Genomic DNA, 19330 nt, shown 5'->3' with positions numbered 1-19330 from the left:
CCACCAGGTGAGGAGTGGGGTAGCAGAGTGCATGTTCTAGATGCTGGTACAGCACCTGTCTTGTGAACCAACTTTTTATATGCTTTTATTTGAATTAAATTGTATGGTTTTATAGCTCAGAATGTTTTTTTTCCCCTCAATGCTAAACTGAGGGGGGGTTATTGGTCGATAGAGAGAACCATATGCGAAGGATCACTGTGGATTTAAGTATTAAGCACTGTTTAACTATTGAGTCATTTTGATGAGTGTTATAATTTCTGAAAGAGGATAAATATAGGTCTCATTCCTGACTAGCCCTTATTCAATAGTTGCTGTCATTGCTCCCTTCTCCAGCTTCAGTAGGGAGGTCTCACCACCCTGCTTTTCTATAATTTAAATTAGAAAATGCATCAAAGAAAGTGAGACCATGCGGTCCAGGCTGTAGCAGGTGGGTAGACTTGGAAATCCAAAATGCAAATATCTTTTCTATGAACACTCTGAAAGAATGTATGTAAAAATATATGTTTAATGTTGCCTGCATCTACCAAATGCTTAACCATCACTTTCAAGTTGAAGGAACATTTAAATTCATTCACTAATACAAGAGGAGGTGACAGACAGGACCCAATTCAGCAAAGGGCTGACATTTCTGTAGCACACCAGTATTACTTCTGTCAGTCATGCAGGTCTCATAAAATGCTAAATATATGACTGTTTACTCATACATCAATCAGGGTGTCTTCACAAGCTGAGCTTATTACATCAAACATATCATAAGTAAGCATAGTCTCAAGTGTTTTGCACATCTGTGTATATCCGTACATGCCTGAGACCTCCTAACATAATATTGCATTTCAATACCAATATAATTGGCCGGAATACACGATAAGAAAATCGGATGAAAATCTCCTTTCAGCGAAGGATCGGCCGATATTCTACTCGTTAATGCCCAGCCATCAGTGACCGATATCGATATTGTGAACGAAAAATCCCGTTTGAAAAAAATGAAAAATTCTGTCGTCTCGTTTGCGAACGAACGAACGATATTCTATATGTTGGTGTTAAGGTCGTTCATTTAAAATCTGTAGAACATCATCACGCATGCACTGTTTCGATGGTCGGCAGTCAAACGGTCGGGCGATATTCGGCCTGTGTATGTTGGTAACGTTTTCGACCAACGAACACTTTTTCATAAGTCGGTGGTCGAATGATCGGCGATATTCGGCCCGTGTATTCCTGCCATAACACTACCTGACCAGGGGGACTGACAGTAAAAACATTTAAATGCTAATTATGACAATAGAACAGCAAGTCTGTAAATAAAAGCCTTTACGTTACCTTCTAGAAAAAGAAATACAATATATGGAACATGCATCAACATTTCTTTGACTGGGAAAAGTGACAGCTTAAAGGAAACCTTGCAATGTGGTGACAACAGTATGTGCTTGTACAAATGATATTCTGAAGCTGCGACTCCAGATTTTATTAGATCACACAAACTATATATAACTTGACAAGCTACACCAGAAAACGAAATGCCCCAGCAATCCTTTCCAAGTAGAGAATATCATGGTTTATTGTGATTTACGGTTTTGTAAGTAGGTCATATGAAAAATAATGCTCCTATACAGTCACACAAAAACATAAAAAGTTTTAAGTGGTGTTGAATTCATGCAGGGGCGAATAATAACCAGTACAACAAGTGCTCTCTACATAAACATGTTCCCTGCCTGTTAAACATGCATATAGTTCAAGATAACAGACCACGGGCTCACACTGTAGAAGAATTTAGAGGGATACTACCACCCAGTGGAATTATTGATGAGACACGTTTCGAGCCAACATTGATCCTGTTTTTTATGTTAGCCCTGCCAATTTTATCTATACACAATTGTTAGGGGGAGGGGGGATAAAACAATATAATAGTAATATAAGTTGTCTACAAATAAGTAATGGATTACTTAAAGAAAACAACCAACAAAACCACAATAAATCAAAACCCTAATGAAGAAATAAATTATGTAGACATGAACACTAAACAATAAATTCTTAGTACACCCTTCCAATGTAATTTTCCCCAGCTCATTACACTTCCATTTCAGATTATTTAGATGAGTGTGTGCTTGTATGTGTAGACATAGATCCTAGGTTATTTTTGGAATATTTCATTATATTATGGAACGTGGTGTGTTTGTTTAGTAGATCTAGAGGGACACTCAAAGTAACAAGAATATGCAAAGTACAATAATCCATAGCAATCAATCACATATCAGTTTGGTGTTTTCAGATCTGTGATACAGGAATTCTGATTGGTCTAAGTAAGTTACTGCACTTTAGACGGTACTCTCTGCCTTTTATTACATAGTTGTTACTGGCTTGTAATTATTTCATTTGAAGAGTTTTCCATGCTAAATGAAATAAGACCTATACACCAAACACACAGCATGACTTTTTCTCTCCACACTGGATTTGCTGCCTAAATCTAATTCATTTGAATCTGACTCTACCCTCTCACGCGTGACATTACGGACTTCATGCACATAAGGTCACCTGGATTTTAGACCCACATCAAAACGCAAGAGCAATTGATAACAACAAATAACATTTTTCATATGGATTATTCCTTTCCTATTCAAGTGTATGATAGAAGTAAGACATTATTTCTAAGAAAAAAAAAAATTCAGCTATAGCAAAGATTAGGAAATGCACACAAATGATATAACAGTAGGGCTCTCTTATAGAAAAACCTTTTGGACAGTGAAGAGTTAATTGTAGCCCTTGATTAAAGGTTTGCCTGCTGCAGGCAATGGACCAGACTGTCCAACATGGACTGAGATGCATTTTTCATCATTTTTCATTGTAACTAGTTTAACCTTGCCTTTATCAGAGTTGCTTAATTAAATCGCTAGCAGTTCTATTAAACATCTTTAACTGTTGCTTGCCTCCATAAAATGATAACCCTATCCCTAGTGCCTATTTTATTTTTAGGAATAAATACCTATATGTATGGTAAAGTTGTCAACAGTTACAATCACCTTTAGCAGTAAACACTTTAAAAAAATAAATACTGTTTAGTTCCTATTAATTACAAACAACCTACTGAGGTCCTGCCGGACGACATGCTATAACTTTGTATGTGGCTGAAAATAGTGACTTCTACACAACAATTTTAAGCATAAGCTGTATTCATTTCTGTAAAAAGAACATAAACCATCCTAATTAGCAAAGTCAGTGAAAAATGAGTTATTAAGAGGAAAACATGATGGTACCTGGTGTACATGCATACATTGAAAGTACTTATCTTACCTTCAAGCCATAAGATTCAGCAAAAAAGAAGCATCACCATGCTAGATCCCACACCACTTTCTGGGGTGTCTACTTCTAGGGAGTTTCCATAATCAGTACCATCAAGCCCACGCAGGAAAACATGCACGTCTACAAGAGATATTCGTAGAGAAGCATCAAATTAGTTTTGATAGCTGTTTTTTTTTTTCTTTGTCCACAGCTCATCAATAATTGATTGCAGCTCTAAACAAGCAAGCAGCGACTTTGGATTGCGAATTGACCATCAATTGACTTCTCAGTTTGTGGTTGCACATGGACATCGGAGGCGGTTATTGGCAACCAGAGGATAGATTTTGTTTACAGCAGCAAGAAGCCACAGTTATTAGCTGTAATAAAATTGTGTCAGCTTGGATAGATAAACCCTGCAGGTCCAGGAGCTGAGATCTATGTATCAAGCTCAGCTAGGCTGACAAACTTTGTCAGCTTGAGTCACTAGTGTTCAGAGCTCCAGCGTTTGCTTCACTGAGACATGCAGCTGTAGCTGTCAGGCAAGGGAGGGTTTCTCACAGTCTTTATTTTCTTGTGGCTGCTTGGGGGGGGGGGGGGGAGAGCTATTAGGCTCGCAGAGGAAAGTACAGTCAGGGTGAGAAGAAGCCAGCATTGAAATCAGAATAAGAAGGAATCCTTTGCTACAGTGAGCAGGAAAATGGAAATTCAGCACTGAGGTCTGGACAGCTCCCTTGAGCTATCAGGTAAGTAGGAGGAGCAGAAGGTCCGGCAGCTTCAGCTTGAGAAAGCCCACTTTATTCATTTTCTTCTCTCATCCCTCCTTTTAGGACCATCTCTGCATTTTAAATGCCTACTGGTCCTACTGTTTTAATGCCCTCATTGCCTATGTGTCTTCTAGCAATGTGTCTCCTCTTACCATAATACTGTCACTGCTTTCTGCTTAAAATCACATCTTGTACTCTTGCTAAGCCTGATTGGCAAATCAACTCATGACTTTATATAGTGAATCTGATCAATTGTTCCTCTTGTCTCCTCCAGCCCCCACTGCCTCCTGCTCACTCGCCCCCTTTCTGCTGCAGACTATCACTCTTTCATTATATATATATATATATTTTTTTTTACATTCCATTGAATGTGTGATTTTTCATTGTTATGTACCTAATGCTTTGATTCTAGTGACTATCCTTTAAAATATAACAGCTGCTTAAAGGGGATTTCAGAAACACACCAGTTTATTAATAACAAGGGATGTAGAAGTGTAAGGTTAGTTCAATAACATTTTTAAGGCTTCAAGTAAATGTAAACCCTGACTGAATAACAGTTTGCTAAAGCAGTGTGTATAATAAACAATTGTCTTTTTTATCGTTTTTTTAATCTGCTGTTGCATTTTAGCGTTGTTGATCTCCTGTTGCCTTTTTGCAGCCACTTTCTGTTTATTTGCGTGCATTCCAGTCATTTTCGAATGCAGATTTTCCTGATAGTGACAATAGCAGAACATGCTTGTGCAGGTGCACAATTGAGAGACAGAGTCAGTGTGTTGTCACCCTATAAAAGGGAATTGTAGCACAAGGAGGATAATAAAGTGCACCTTAACCCACTGGATGCACTGAATACCATTGCTTTCCCCCTTCACAATCTAAACTGTCATTTTTTCCTTTGCTTATTTACTTTTTTTTTTGTTATTTTTTACATTTTTATGTCTGCTCCGTCCCCTGGCCACCATTTTCCTCTAGGCAAGAATATATATTTTCGACTGTGAAGCCCCCTGGGATTTATGACATACACTTCACTCTCCAATCATAGTTGCCAGAGGAGGGCAGGTGTGGTGCACGTGATCAGGGGGCCAGGAACAAAGATGGCGGCACCGAACAAGGCATGCTGCAGTGACACAGCAGATCACAGGAAGACAAGGCTGTATCTGATTGGCAGGTGGGTATGTGAATTGAGGACAACCCTACATACCAGGTAAGAGGGGGAGAAAAACAAGGGGGGGAGGGGACAAGTGTGAAGTTCCTTTAATGCTTGATAGCTATATCTCCATATAGCCATGTCTCAGTGAAGGTAAAAGTGTTTTTTTTTTTTACCTTAAAAGAGAAGTATGGGTTGTTTTTTTTTTTTTGTAGAATCATACTTACCAAAGTGGATGAAACATCTCTCTGATGCTGCATCTGTTCCCCGCTAGCTCTAACATTGAGAACCGAGTGATCAAACACCGCTGATCGGTTGGCTCTCATAGCTCTTTGAGCAGAGATCTAGTGACTGTGAGTCACAGGCTCCCTGCTCTGCCCCCTCCACGCTCTGGAGCGATGGACTGTGGAGGGGCAGGAACGGCCATCTCAGGTTCTCAGGGGCTCGCTGAGAGGCTGAGCTGGGTGCCGGTCCAGGCATGTGAGCGGATCCTGACCATATGGTCGCAATCTTTCCCAAGCATGTACTGGCTCTGTGACGTCAGCGGACTTCAGCTTGCTGTCTGCTGAAAACAGGTCACAGGAGTGCAGAACAAGCTGCACTCATGTGATACCCTGGAGAAGTATAGCCAAATAAGCCTTGACTGTACTTATCCTTTAATGCATTCTTTGCATTAGGGTGAAAACTTTCAATACCAGTGCCCTGCCCACTACCACCCTTCCCCTTAAACACTGTATAAATCCAGTGCTGTGCTCAGCTTCCATTCTTCTCTTTCCACTTTGTGCTCCTACAAGCTTGGCTGACAGCAGTGTCGCTGTCAGTCAAATCCTGTGAGGAGGGAACAGGGGGCAGGACTGAGCTTTGCTGTGTGTGTCTATGGATGCGCATAGTCCAGCTCAAGATTGAGCCCGCACATGCAGCCCCATAGGTAATGGCTTTCTATGGTGGCACATGAAGAAGAGGAGGAGCCAAAAGCACTACCAAAAAAAAACAAAAAAACAGCTTAAGTAGCAGATTTACTGTATTGTTTTATTAAGCTGCAGTAAATAAAAATATTAAAAACTGCTTTTGAAATTGCTTTAATATGTTAAAGCATATATGAGATTTTAATGAGCAGGTTTAAATATACTTTCATGGCAAAAGTAGCCTGTGGCAACCAGTTACCATTTATCACTGTGGCTGATTTAACCTTCCTAGCGGTATTCCCGAGTGTGGCTCGGGGTTAAATTTCAGTGCCAAAAGCGGTAACCCGAGCCACACTCAGGGTACCACTAGGAAGATCGCTGGATCCTGGCAGAGGGGTTACTTACCTTGTCACCGGGATCCAGCGATGTATACTGGTGGTGTGCGGTGGCGGATCTTCCTCCCGATGCTCTGTGTGCCCCGGCTTCCGTCTCCTGCGACGTGACGTACGCAGGGGGGTGGAACTGGCGGCAAATTCAAGAGTAAAACACACCAAACACACTGATACATTGTAAAATTAAATAAATTCACATTAGTTTGCACCCCAGTGCCCTTTCCTGTGTATATATATACATACATACATACTTTAACTTATTTATAGTTATTTATTATATTATAATTTATGATTTTGTGTTTCAAACTTTATCATACCCGAGATGTTATAAAGAAGAACACACAGTAAAAAAAGAAATCATATGTAAATAGTTGGTTTGGGCTGCTCATTCTTAAGAATTACATGCAAAATAATGGTACCGCTTTCAGCACCTAAAATCGGAAAGAATCATACCGCCAGGGAGGTTAAGTGATAAAATCTGCAATTTGTTTGGTTGCTATGGGAAGCTGTACAAAGCACAGATTTATTTCTTTTTGCATTTCTCTACTAAATGAACCTATTTATTTCAACTGCTTCTGCTTCATCAGCAGCAGAAGTAACAACAGCAGATTACAGGATATAGCCAGCACAGTCCCCTTGCCTTTATTACCTTTATAATAAAGCCCCATGGATAAAAGCCGTGAGGGGGATGTTTTATTGTATATACCATAACATAAGCAGACCAGAATACTTTTCAGGCTGAACAGAGATAACTGGTTCAAATCAAAGCAGAAGCAGCCCTTCTCAATGCTAAACTTGGCTGAATTATAGCTTTCTGCAGCTGACTGGAGCGGAGTATCAGCTTATATTTGACAGAGGTTTACTATAACATATTGATAAATAGAGAGTTAATACAGGTTACCTGAAAAGTATGTTCAAGCATAATATAGTTACAATATACTGTATATATATATATATATAAAATACAGTATATATTGTGTCTATATCTATCTACACTGAACAAAATTATAAGCACAACACTTTTGCTTTTGCCCCCATTTTTCATGAGCTGAACTTAAAGATCTAAGACTTTTTCTATGTACACAAAAGGCATATTTCTCTCAAATATGGTTCACAAATCTGCCTAAATCTGTGTTAGTGAGCACTTCTCCTTTGCCAAGATAATCCATCGACCTCACAGGTAAGGCATACCAAAATGCCTCACACCAGCCCAGGACCTCCACATCAAGTATCTTCACCTCCAAGATTGTCTGAGACCAGCCAGCCGGACAGCTGCTGCAACAATCGGTTTGCATAACCAAAGAATTTCTGCACAAACTGTCAGAAACCATCTCAGGGAAGCTCATCTACATGCATGTTGTCCTCATCGGGGGTTTCAACCTGACTGCAGTCCGTTGTCGTAACCGACTTGAGTGGGCAAATGTTTACATTCAATGGCATCTGACACTTTGGAGAGGTGTTCTCTTCACGGATGAATCACGGTTTTCACTGTACAGGGCAGATGGCAGACAGTGTGTATGGCGTCTTGTGGGTGAGCGGTTTGCTGATGTCAATGTTGTGGATCAAGTGGCCCATGATGATGGTGGTGGGGTTATGGTATGGGCAGGTGTATGTTATGGACAACAAACACAGGTGCATTTTATTGATGGCATTTTGTTCAGTGTATATATACCGTATATTGTATATACAGAACTAGTTTTAGCAAACTGCATATGGTAATTGTCTCTATGTATATTGTCTAAAAGCTACATTAATTGAGATCATTTCTTTAATTAACAAAGTACAGCATGTAAAGCAAGTACAATGTGCATGAAGTTCAATTCATTACTTTATTTTTTTGTAATATAATGCATGATCTAAAGGATATCCAAACCTAAGAACAAAAATGTAATATACAGTAGTTGAGCTTACCTCTCCTCTTGGGGTTTTTTTTTTAGTTCAATAGATAGCTGGGAACAATGTAACTGATGCAAGTGCAGCACAGGCGGGGAGCACTTGAACTTATCAGCTCACAAGATTTCTTAAATGACCAACAGGTTTTTTTTTTTTTCTTTCTTTCACCGAACAGATATAACACAAAACCTTTGAGGCTCATGCACACTGAGCATTTGCTCAACACCCCTGAATGCTTCTTCTCCTGGCAGGAGAAAAGCTGCTTAAAACAATGCGCTTAAAGCCACATTTTGCACACGCGTTTAAGCATGTTTAGATGCGTTCAAACAAGTCAAGCGTTTGAGCATTAACGGATTCCATTGCCCATTGGATTAAATGAACACTCAAGCACTAAAGGTATTTAGGCTCCTATACACTCATGTAAGCGCATTAAGCATTTTGTAATGCTCAAGCTCCTCTCCTGAGCATGCTGGTAAAGTTTTTTTTTTTTGCCTGTAAACACTCCTCTTCTAAGTCACCTGCAAATGTGCACGGACACCTAGGCTAACATCAAAGTGCAACTTCAGACAGGAAAAAAATAAGTCAAACGCCTGTAAAAGTGACGTTATGTAAGTCATGTGTGCAGGTGCCCAAAACTCCCGTTACCGGGTCACCTGATTGATGTGATCGCCTCTGATTGGTCAGTTACTGTGAAGCCCACCTCTGTATTTCTCTCTCTGTGAATGGAGGGGTGTCTCTCTCCTTGCAGAGACAAACAAACAAAAAAAAAAACAAGTGTGTGTAAATAAATAATAAAAAAATTAAATTATAAAATAAACAAAAAATAGCTAGATCAAGGCTTTTTTTTATCTAGGTCAGTGCCAGGGTTAGTGTTTGGATCAAGTAAGGATCAAAGGTCATGGTCATTATATTTTTGGCAGGATTTTATTTTAAAAAGCATTTTTTTTTAATTAGTATCAGTGTCAGTTAGTGTCAGTGTGTTTTACTGTAGGTAGGATAAAAAAGAAGCAAAATGTGCACTTCTTGATTCTGGGCTGTACTACGGGTACATAAAACAACTAACATACACATATATGGTATTGCTGCAATTGCCTGGAGCAGGATAATTGATACACATATATGGTATTGCTGCAATTGCCTGGAGCAGGAGAATTGATTTGGGGTTGTTCTTTGGTGGTAGATTATGGCAGTAACATGAAATATACAGCTAAATTGAAAAAAAAAAGTAATTTTTTTTTTACTATTTTGGGTCAGTTTTCCTATAATAATAATAATATAAAAAAAAAAAAAAAAATCAGGAGATATCCATTACCATTTACCACCAAATGAAAGCCCAATTTTCCTGAAAAAAAATAAGGTATAATCCACCTGGATACACAAAATAGTTGTGATGATAAGTACAGTTTTACTAACACATGTCCAATTTGCAAAATTGTCCTTAGGCATTAACATTTGTTTTACTCTTAGGGGTGAAAGGGTTAGGATGCATTAGGTGCTGCTTTAAAGTGACAGAGAGGGAAGAACTGACATTGTCCCTCCCTCTCTGTAACCTGGAAACAGTAAGCGACGCGTATGTTTTCACTTCCAGCTTCCACCTCTTCGTTTACCTGGCCGTTAGTGGCCAGTAAAGCAGCCGATTTGACCAATCTATGTCTGATCGGCTGCATTGGATGCCAGGGGAAAGATTTGGTGTCTAATAGACTTCAGATCTATGCATAAAGAGGATCTGTCATGGCCCATGATGTCACAAGGGATGTTGTTCATCCCTTGCGACAGCAATAAAGGTAATACAAAAAAATAAAGACAATGTAAAAAACAAATTTTGTATAAAAAATTAATAGTAATAAAAAAATGTAAAGCACCCCCGTCCCCCTTGCATAAACGCAAATACCAATGCATATGTTACTCCCACAGGCATATGGAAATGTTAGGTATTGTCGCAAATGTCAGAGTGAGAGCAATAATTCTAGCACCAGACCTCCTGTGCAACCCTAAACTAGTAACTAGTAAAGGCTTTTAAAGCGTTGACTATGGAGAATTCTAAATACCGTTGTTTGCCGCCATTCCACGGGCGGACACAATTTTAAAGAATAAAATATATATTGCTGCGCTTAGCATGAATATTAAACGTATAATTAATAAATACCAAAGCAGCTAACACAAATTGATTCTGAATAAAAATCAATAAGAACAACAAAAATAGAGGTGTAGCGCTAATCCATAGACAGATAATTACAAGTCCATGAAAATATGATCATAAAGAGTCCACGTGCAAAAGTGTAAATCACACTGGCAGGCTAATAGTGCAGGAAATTTTAAAGCATGACATGTTAAATATCTATTTACTCAAGGCAACATCATCTTTAATATTTTACAAAAAAATTAGGTATTATATTGTGTTTGTGTGCAATAAAATTCATTACCAATTTAGACCAAGCCTATTCTGACACTTGGTATTTATTTTTTTTCTATTTAGAACCCCCAAATATTATATATATATGTTTTTTAGCAGAGACCCTAGAGAATAAAATAGAGCTCATTGCAATATTTTTTACCACACTGTATTTGCGCAGCGGTCTTCCAAACGCAATTTTTTTTTTTAAATTAACTTTTTTGAATTAAAAAATAAGAAAACAGTAAAGTTAGCCTAATTTTTCCATTATACGAAAGATAATGTTACGCTGAGTAAATAGATACCCAACATGTCATGCCTCAAAATTGTGCATGCTAGCGGAGTGGCGACAAACTTTGGTGCTTAAAAATCCCATAGGCGACAGTTTAAAAATTTCTACAGGTTACCAGCTTAGAGTTACAGAGGAGGTCTAGGGCTCAAATTATTGCTCTCACTCTAACGATTGCGGCGATACCTCACATGTGTGGTTTGAACTAGTGATCAACCGATATAATTTTTTTAATGCCGATACCGATACCGATATTTTGGTCATCGGATATCGTTATCGGCCGATATCTTCCGATATTTCCAGACATGTAAAAAATTATTATTTTTTTTCTAAAGGTACTCTTGTGGAGGGATCTGGGGGGTCTAAAAGACCCCAAACCCCTTCCCGGTACGGAAAAGCATTCCAAACGCCAAGTTTGGCAGTTTTGAATGCTGTCAGTTTTTTTAATTCGTGCCGAGTATCACTTCCGGGTTTTTTACATGGAGAACAGGGTCTTCTCTTCGGCAGCGGCGGCGGCGGCGGTGGAGGTAGGATGCCAGGGTCTCCCCGTGGGATGGGAGACCCGGAAAAGCCACGGAAGGCAGCGGGAGGGGGGGACATCCCCTCCCGCTCCTTGTAATGACAGCCGAGCGACTTCTCAGTCACATCCGTTGTCATTACAAATCAACCGACTGTCGGCTATGGCGCCAGTACCGGGGTGATGCCTCTAGCTGCAGGCATCACCCCGGAACAAGCACTTTCCCAAAATATCGGCAATATCGGTAAATCCAAAGGCTGATTCCAATATATCAGGGAAAGTGCATATCAGCCCCTGATATATCGGTGTTGCCGATAACCGGTCGATCCCTAGTTTGAACACCGTTTACATATGTGGGTAGGGCTTCCGTATACGTTCGCTTCTGCGCGCGAGCTAATGGGGACAGGGCGCTTTTTTGTTTTTCCTATTTATTTTATGTATTATTTTTACACATTTAAAAAAAAAATTAAAAATTTATAATTTTTAGGCCTATTACAAGAAATGTAAACATCCCTTGTAATAGAAATAGGCATGACAGGACCTCTTTATTGTGAGATCTGGGGTCAAAAAGACCTCACACCTCACAAGTACACTAAAAAAAAAAAAAAAAAATTGGCTCTTTAAACTGGTTGCTAGACAACGATGTTTGACGTTTCTCTGGTCCTCCAAGATCATAGAGTCGAGTGAACTGACGTAAATCGAAGGTGGGGAGTCGGTAAGTGGTTAAAGTGTATTTTTTCCCCAAAAATTGCGTTTGAAAAACCGTTGCGCAAATACTGTGTGACATAAAAAATTGCAACATCCCTTATTTTATTATATAGGGCCTTTTTTTTAAAAAAAAAAAAGAATATATATATATATATATATATATATATATATATTGTATATATAATGTTTGGGGGTTCTAAGTAATTTTCTAGCAAAAAAAAGTTGATTTTTACGTGAACAAGAGAAGTGTCAGGATTGGCCTGGATGCGAAGTGGATCAAATACTTATTTAAATAATTAAAATGCAAATTAATGTATAACTTTTTTGAAATGCATTTTTCTTTATATTTTTGTAGTTATTCTGTCTCTCACTGTTATAATACACCTACCATTAAAATTGTAGACTGATTATTTCTTTGTCAGTGGACAAATGTACAAAATCAGCAGGGGCTCAAATAGTTTTGTCCTTCATTGTACATATATATATACTTAGCCACAAGCTTCCCTTTGAAATGTGTACGTATTTCACTCATTAAAATGCAAATCAATTATTAACTTTTTTGAAATGCATTTTTCTGAATATTTTTCAGTTTCAAATATTTTTTTGAAAGAAACAAAGATCTTGGAACAACGGTACAAGTTAGGATGCAAAATGTACATATAATCGGTAAGTACTGTGACTAGTATGAATACAATACAATGTGATAAGGGTTAAGTCATAGTGAAGAACATGTTAGATCGGGGGGTAGGCATCAATAATAATGTAGGGGAGGGAATGCAAGAGGAGTATAAGCATAACACAAGACTCCCAGTTATGCCCAGATAATCAAAGAGAGTAGCTGTTTGGTACCCCAATGGGGGACTATATCAAAGAGCTCAAGAATTCTGGGAGACTCTAGGTTGTAGAGAGCAAGGAGGCGCACTGAGGATGATAGTAAAATATGAGAGTAAGCGGGGGGAGAGGTAGAAAAAAGGGGGAAGAAGAAGATGATAAAGGTGTGGGGAAACAAGGGGCAGACAGGTGGGAGGGAGGAGAGGGGTGGTGAAGTATGAGGGTGTCCCCCCTAGGGGAGGAAGGAATGTGATGCCTGAGTCAAGGGAGGGGCAAGGAATTTATTTGAGAAAAATCATGGGCTTAGTAAAGTTACATCAAGATCGGGGGTAGAAAATGGGTTACCCAAGGTTTTCTGGATATTTATATTGTTATTTCTGTCTCTCACTGTTAAAATAAACCTACCATTAAAATTATAAACTGATCATTTTTTTTGACAGTGGGCAAACGTACAAAATCAGCAGGGGGATCAAATACTTTTTTTCCTCACTGTATTTGTCCCAGGTTCATGCTATACACTTAGGGTCCTTTCACACTGACTTTCCGCCGGCAGACTCAGTTTTGCTCAGAAGGGATCGACCCGCTGATCCCCGCTGAGCAGGCGGATGACAGTCCATCTTGGCTTACTTTGCAGAGACAGACCTGTCAGATCCCTCCTCTCCTTTATAAGAGATCTGATAATAACGGACTGTCTGTCCGTTTTCATCAGATCCTATCCGTTCCTCCAGACGGATGGAAAATAGGGTTTCCATTTGTCTGGATTTCACGGACAGGATCAGATCGGACAGCAGCGTGTGTGAGCGAACATGTCACCCTGATATCTGCTGCTCCATAGGGGTGTATGGAGCATCCAATCAGTTTTTCAGGCGGACCTGATCGGAAAGCCTGTGTGAAAGGGCCCTTATAACTTTCGTTTTCTTGCTGGTAGTGAGACATTGAGGGGTTAACAAGCTCAGATGTAACAGCTTGAATACTCTGGGGTCCTATAAAACTCTCAGGCTGCTTGAGGAAGATGCTCCACCCTGGAACCAGATTCCTGTGTAGGACTGGGGAGAAGCATCTTCTCTGAGTGGTGAGATTAAGGCCCCTTTCACACTGTCCGTCCGTCGGACGGACTCCGTTTATATCAGCGGGGGGGTCGATCTGCCGATTCCCCGCTGAGCAGGAGGATGACAGCTGTTCTCCGCGCTGTGTGCGGAGACACAGCTGTCAGTTCCCCATACATCTCTATGGGGGAATCGGATGGGAATGGACCGTCGGTCCATTCTCATCCGATCCCATCAGATCCGATCCGCTGGACGGATGGAAAATAGGGTTTCCAGCCATCCAGATTTGATGGATCGGATCAGATGTCAGCGGACATGTCTCCGCTGACATCCGATGCCCCATAGGGATGTATGGGGGGACCGTTCAGATCCGCCAAAAAATCTGAACTGTCCACCTGTGTGAAAGAGCCCTAAGGCTGGCCATACTTTATACAATTTTCTTATTAAATTTTCCTTTCGATTTACCAAAACCATATATTAAGAGGTCAAACCTAAACATTTTCAATGTTTTTGCAACAAGGCAGGCTCTTGCACTACATAGTTGAAGGTAAATTAAAAAAAACTGAATAAGATAATTGTGTAGTGTATGGCCAGCCTTTGTCTGTGTGACTTAAAGCCTCTGTTCAACATGTGTGACTGTCAGGTATTTGGGCAACGGTAGGCTGTTTCAGACCAAGTAGACAGGTTCTTGTGTTTTGTAGTTTGATGCCCAAGGTGGCAAGGGTTTATTCTCTGTTTTGTTTCATTTTGATGTTGTGATACCTGCATCTTGTAACCACAGACTTTGTTAAACAAAAACTGTGATTTTTTTACAAAGATCCTGCTGTCTGCCTGTGCCTATTTCACTTTGCTGTGACCATCCAGAGCTCCTAACGAGCGAATCACTCACTATATATATGTAGTCTTTCTTTTCATGATATTGTCTTGCAAAAATGATTTTTTTTGTCAATCCTTAGATAAGAAAATGTAACAAAAATTAACAAATGCACTTTCTTTTTTTTGGCCAGTGTCAGTTTAAAAATAAACAGTGTAACTGTAGATAAAAAGTGTATATTTTATTCTGTAATTTATTGATTATAAAATTATGATTCTGGTACAAAGCATTGCATTTTCTTTTTCAATTTTGCTCTTTACTTAATGTAAAATGCACAAAAAATAATGAACAAAACAAACAACCCCCCCCAAAAAAAAATGTTGGTGAATAAAATAAAAATATCGTAAACAAAAAAAATCAGCAGGAAAAGAATATTTGAATGAAGATGGAAAATAAGGAGTTAATTAAGGCCATTTAGAGTAAACTAAAGGTAATGAGGAACTTTTTATTAAAAAAAAAATAAAAATAGCTGTTTTTACTTGTCAGGTTGCTTTACCTGACATCATCCTCAGATTGAAGTTTTTTCCTATGATCTGCAAAAGAAAAAGAAATAGATAGAAAAATAACTTTTCCTTTTTTTATTCTAAATCCCATCAAGGCAGGTGGCCTAAGTAGCTGTCAGAACTATTGGGGCTAAAATGAATCATATGAGGCCCATACATATTATTTTACATACTAGACATTAAGCCCGTTAAATTAACGGGCGCTAGAGCATATGTGGTCAAACATTTGTAAAAACAGACTTGTTCCAGTAAGGCGTACTTTGCTACTAAAGTCAGTTTGCTTATAAATGTCCCTTTAATAGCGTGTCTATGTTCTGCGATTTTTTTTTTACAGTAATGCACCTACAGTCGCAGATTTCATTCAGGCATGTTTTGCGTGTGCAGTCTTTCTATTTGCAAATGTCCCGTTCAAAACGTGTCTTTACTTTCCATTTTTTTGTAAGGTTTCGCAATCACACTCGCAGATTTTCTGTAGGCGTACTTTGCTACTAAAGTCAGTTTGCTTATAAATGTCCCTTTAATAGCGTGTCTATGTTCTGCGTTTTTTTTTTTTTTACAGTAATGCACTCACAGTGGTAGATTTCAATCAGGCCATGTCCCTTTAACAGCGTTTCTACAGTCGCAGATTTGCTTTGCTGAGTGTGACAGGTTTTTTCCTCTGTTTAAATGATCCTTTTCCTGACAGCAACAGCTTATTTCCTTTAAAAATTAATCATGGCTCTATTAGCTTTTTTCCCCACAATAATTACAGTCAAAGGGTTTGCCAAGCATAAGTTTCCTCATACAATTCCAAGTATAAGTTCCCTCATACAATGTCCTTTTAATATCTTTAAGTCTCTCCCTCATCAGTCTCCTTGTCCAACCTGTCACGCACTGTGCACTGCGTCCCTGTTGCTCTAGCAATCTAGCAATCCAATCTAGTGTCCCCATCGGGGTGCCTCCTTACATTAGTGTCCCCATTGGAGTGCTCCCTTACATCAGTGTCCCCACTGGAGAGTGCTCCCTTACAATAGTGTCCCCATCAGAGTGCTCCCTTACATTAGTGTCCCCATCAGAGTGCCTCCTTACATTAGTGTCCCCATCGGAGTGCTCCCTTACATTAGTGTCCCCATTGGAGTGCCTCCTTACATCAGTGTCCCCATCTGAGTGCCTCCTTACATCAGTGTCCCCACTGGAGAGTGCTCCCTTACATCAGTGTCCCCATCGGAGTGCTCCCTTACATCAGTGTCCCCATCGGAGTGCTCCCTTTCATCAGTGTCCCCATCGGAGTGCTCCCTTACATCAGTGTCCCCATCAGAGTGCCTCCTTACATCAGTGTCCCCATCGGAGTGCCTCCTTACATCAGTGTCCCCACTGGAGAGTGCTCCCTTACATCAGTGTCCCCATCGGAGTGCTCCCTTACATCAGTGTCCCCATCGGAGTGCTCCCTTACATAAGTGTCCCCATCGGAGTGCCTCCTTACATCAGTGTCCCCGTCGGAGTGTTCCCTTACATCAGTGTCCCCATCGGAGTACTCCCTTACATCAGTGTCCCCATCGGAGTGCTCCCTTACATCAGTATCTCCATCGGAGTGCCTCCTTACATCAGTGTCCCCATCGGAGTGCCTCCTTACATCAGTGTCTCCATCGGAGTGCTCCCTTACATCAGTGTCCCCATTGGAGTGCCTCCTTACATCAGTATCCCCATCTGAGTGCCTCCTTACATCAGTGTCCCCACTGGAGAGTGCTCCCTTACATCAGTGTCCCCATCGGAGTGCTCCCTTACATCAGTGTCCCCATCGGAGTGCTCCCTTACATCAGTGTCCCCATCAGAGGGCCTCCTTACATCAGTGTCCCCATCGGAGTGCCTCCTTACATCAGTGTCCCCACTGGAGAGTGCTCCCTTACATCAGTGTCCCCATCGGAGTGCTCCCTTACATCAGTGTCCCCATCTGAGTGCTCCCTTACATAAGTGTCCCCATCGGAGTGTCTCCTTACATCAGTGTCCCCATCGGAGTGTTCCCTTACATCAGTGTCCCCATCGGAGTGCTCCCTTACATCAGTGTCCCCATCGGAGTGCCTCCTTACATCAGTGTCCCCATCGGAGTGCCTCCTTACATCAGTGTCTCCATCGGAGTGCCTCCTTACACCAGTGTCTCTTTATGTGTCCGGGTCAGAGTTCCCCTGTATGAGCCCCGGTTAAAGTGCCCCTGGTCAGAGTCCCCCTTTAATAATGCAGTCAGAGTCCCCCTTAATAATGCGGTCGGAGTCCCCCTTAATAATGGCATCGGAGTCCCCCTTAATAATGCCGTCGGAGTCCCCCTTAATAATGCCGTCGGAGTCCCCCTTAATAATGCTGTCGGAGTCCCCCTTTAATAATGCGTTTGGAGTCCCCCTTTAATAACGCGGTCGGAGTCCCCCTTTAATAATGCGTTCGGAGTCCCCCTTTAATAATGCGGTCGGATTCCCCCTTGATAATGCAGTCGGAGTCTCCCTTTAATAGTATGGTCGGAGTCCCCCTTTAACAATGCAGTCGGAGTCCCCCTTTAACAATGCGGTCAGAGTCCCCCTTTAATAATGCGGTCAGAGTCCCCTTTAATAATGCCGTCAGAGTCCCCTTAATGTGCCCCCGATAAGAGCTGTGTTTGTGCAGACAATATTCCCATATATATATATATATATATGGCTGGCAGCAGTGACTGCGGGATATTCATTCAGATGCGGCTGTTGGATGCCACCCACAGTTTGGGAAGTCCAGGACGCAGAGACACTTGGATTTTATTATTATATTTACAAATTGTGATATGGGCATCCAATAACTGTGGTTTCAGACCTTATTCAAGCAATATATATCTTGAGAGAGTCTATAATCCGACAGTAAGTGGCATAGGGGTAAACAGCCCAGAGATTTAGGTTTTTCTCAAAGGCTTAGGTCAGAAGGTTATCTTTGAGAAAATAGTTGAATTAAACTAATTTCCCCAAATTTATATACAGACAAACAGTGCCCCCTGTTGATAATGGCGAGGTAGAGGTACATAGGGAATGAGGCCCCATCTGATGTGTTTTCACGTGGAAAACAAAATCCACGCCTACATTCCCAAAGGATAAAATTTTAATATAAGTTAACAAGGGGGAGAATGGAAAAGATCCAGAGAGAGAGGAAGGAAGTAAGAATACTGAGTAGGTTCTGACACACCGATGGGAGACATTTGAAGTTGATGGCAGGCTATTCAAAAGTGACATCTCAGAAAACAGACATTGAAGTTTTTGGTAAAGTATACATTTCTATTTTTCTATAGGCAATTTGCTTGCCATATACATCTGACTGAACCATTATATTTTTTTTATAGCATCAAGATTTGAATTTAGATCATTCTAAATGCAGTATGACCAGTCTATTTTCCAATCTTGGGAGATTATACACATATGTATGAATCCCCTTGAGGCTGATTTCAGTTCATAGTAAATGGTGCAGTTGTGATGTATACTTAAAATAAATTAACTTAGTAGAAGTTTATTTTTATCACAAATATATTCTTGGCTTCTAGCTAGTTGGGTGCATGGTGTAACAATTTTTTCCATGCATTTTTAAATATTGAGTTGTGAACATCTGTTGGCTGAGAGAGGTCACGTGTCAAATCTGTACCCTTTTCTTTCCATATTTTGTGAGCTAATGAGACGCTATTAATCACATTCCAGAAGTTATGGGTTTTGGTTACATTGATATTCTGTAATATCCTTTGATTGTATATATTTGGACATTATTCTGTACTGATTTTTATTTAATAAATATATATATATATTTTTGCACAAAATTGTAT

General features: G+C 40.2%; 1 protein-coding gene across 3 annotated transcripts in view; it reads right to left on the bottom strand.

Annotated features, from left to right (window-relative positions):
- DRD2 (dopamine receptor D2) overlaps nt 1-4118 on the bottom strand; it is a 577257-nt gene extending 573139 nt beyond the window's left edge. For all 3 annotated transcript variants that reach the window (XM_082274197.1, XM_082274196.1, XM_082274198.1), the window contains exon 1: nt 3286-4118. The gene's annotated coding sequence lies outside the window, so the exon portion shown is untranslated. The remainder of the gene's footprint in view (nt 1-3285) is intronic.
- Between the last annotated feature and the right edge of the window lie 15212 nt (nt 4119-19330).

Source organism: Pelophylax lessonae (genome assembly GCF_965119305.1).
Source record: "Pelophylax lessonae genome assembly, chromosome: 12".
Lineage (NCBI taxonomy): Eukaryota > Metazoa > Chordata > Amphibia > Anura > Ranidae > Pelophylax > Pelophylax lessonae.
This window is presented reverse-complemented; position numbering and strand designations above follow the sequence as displayed.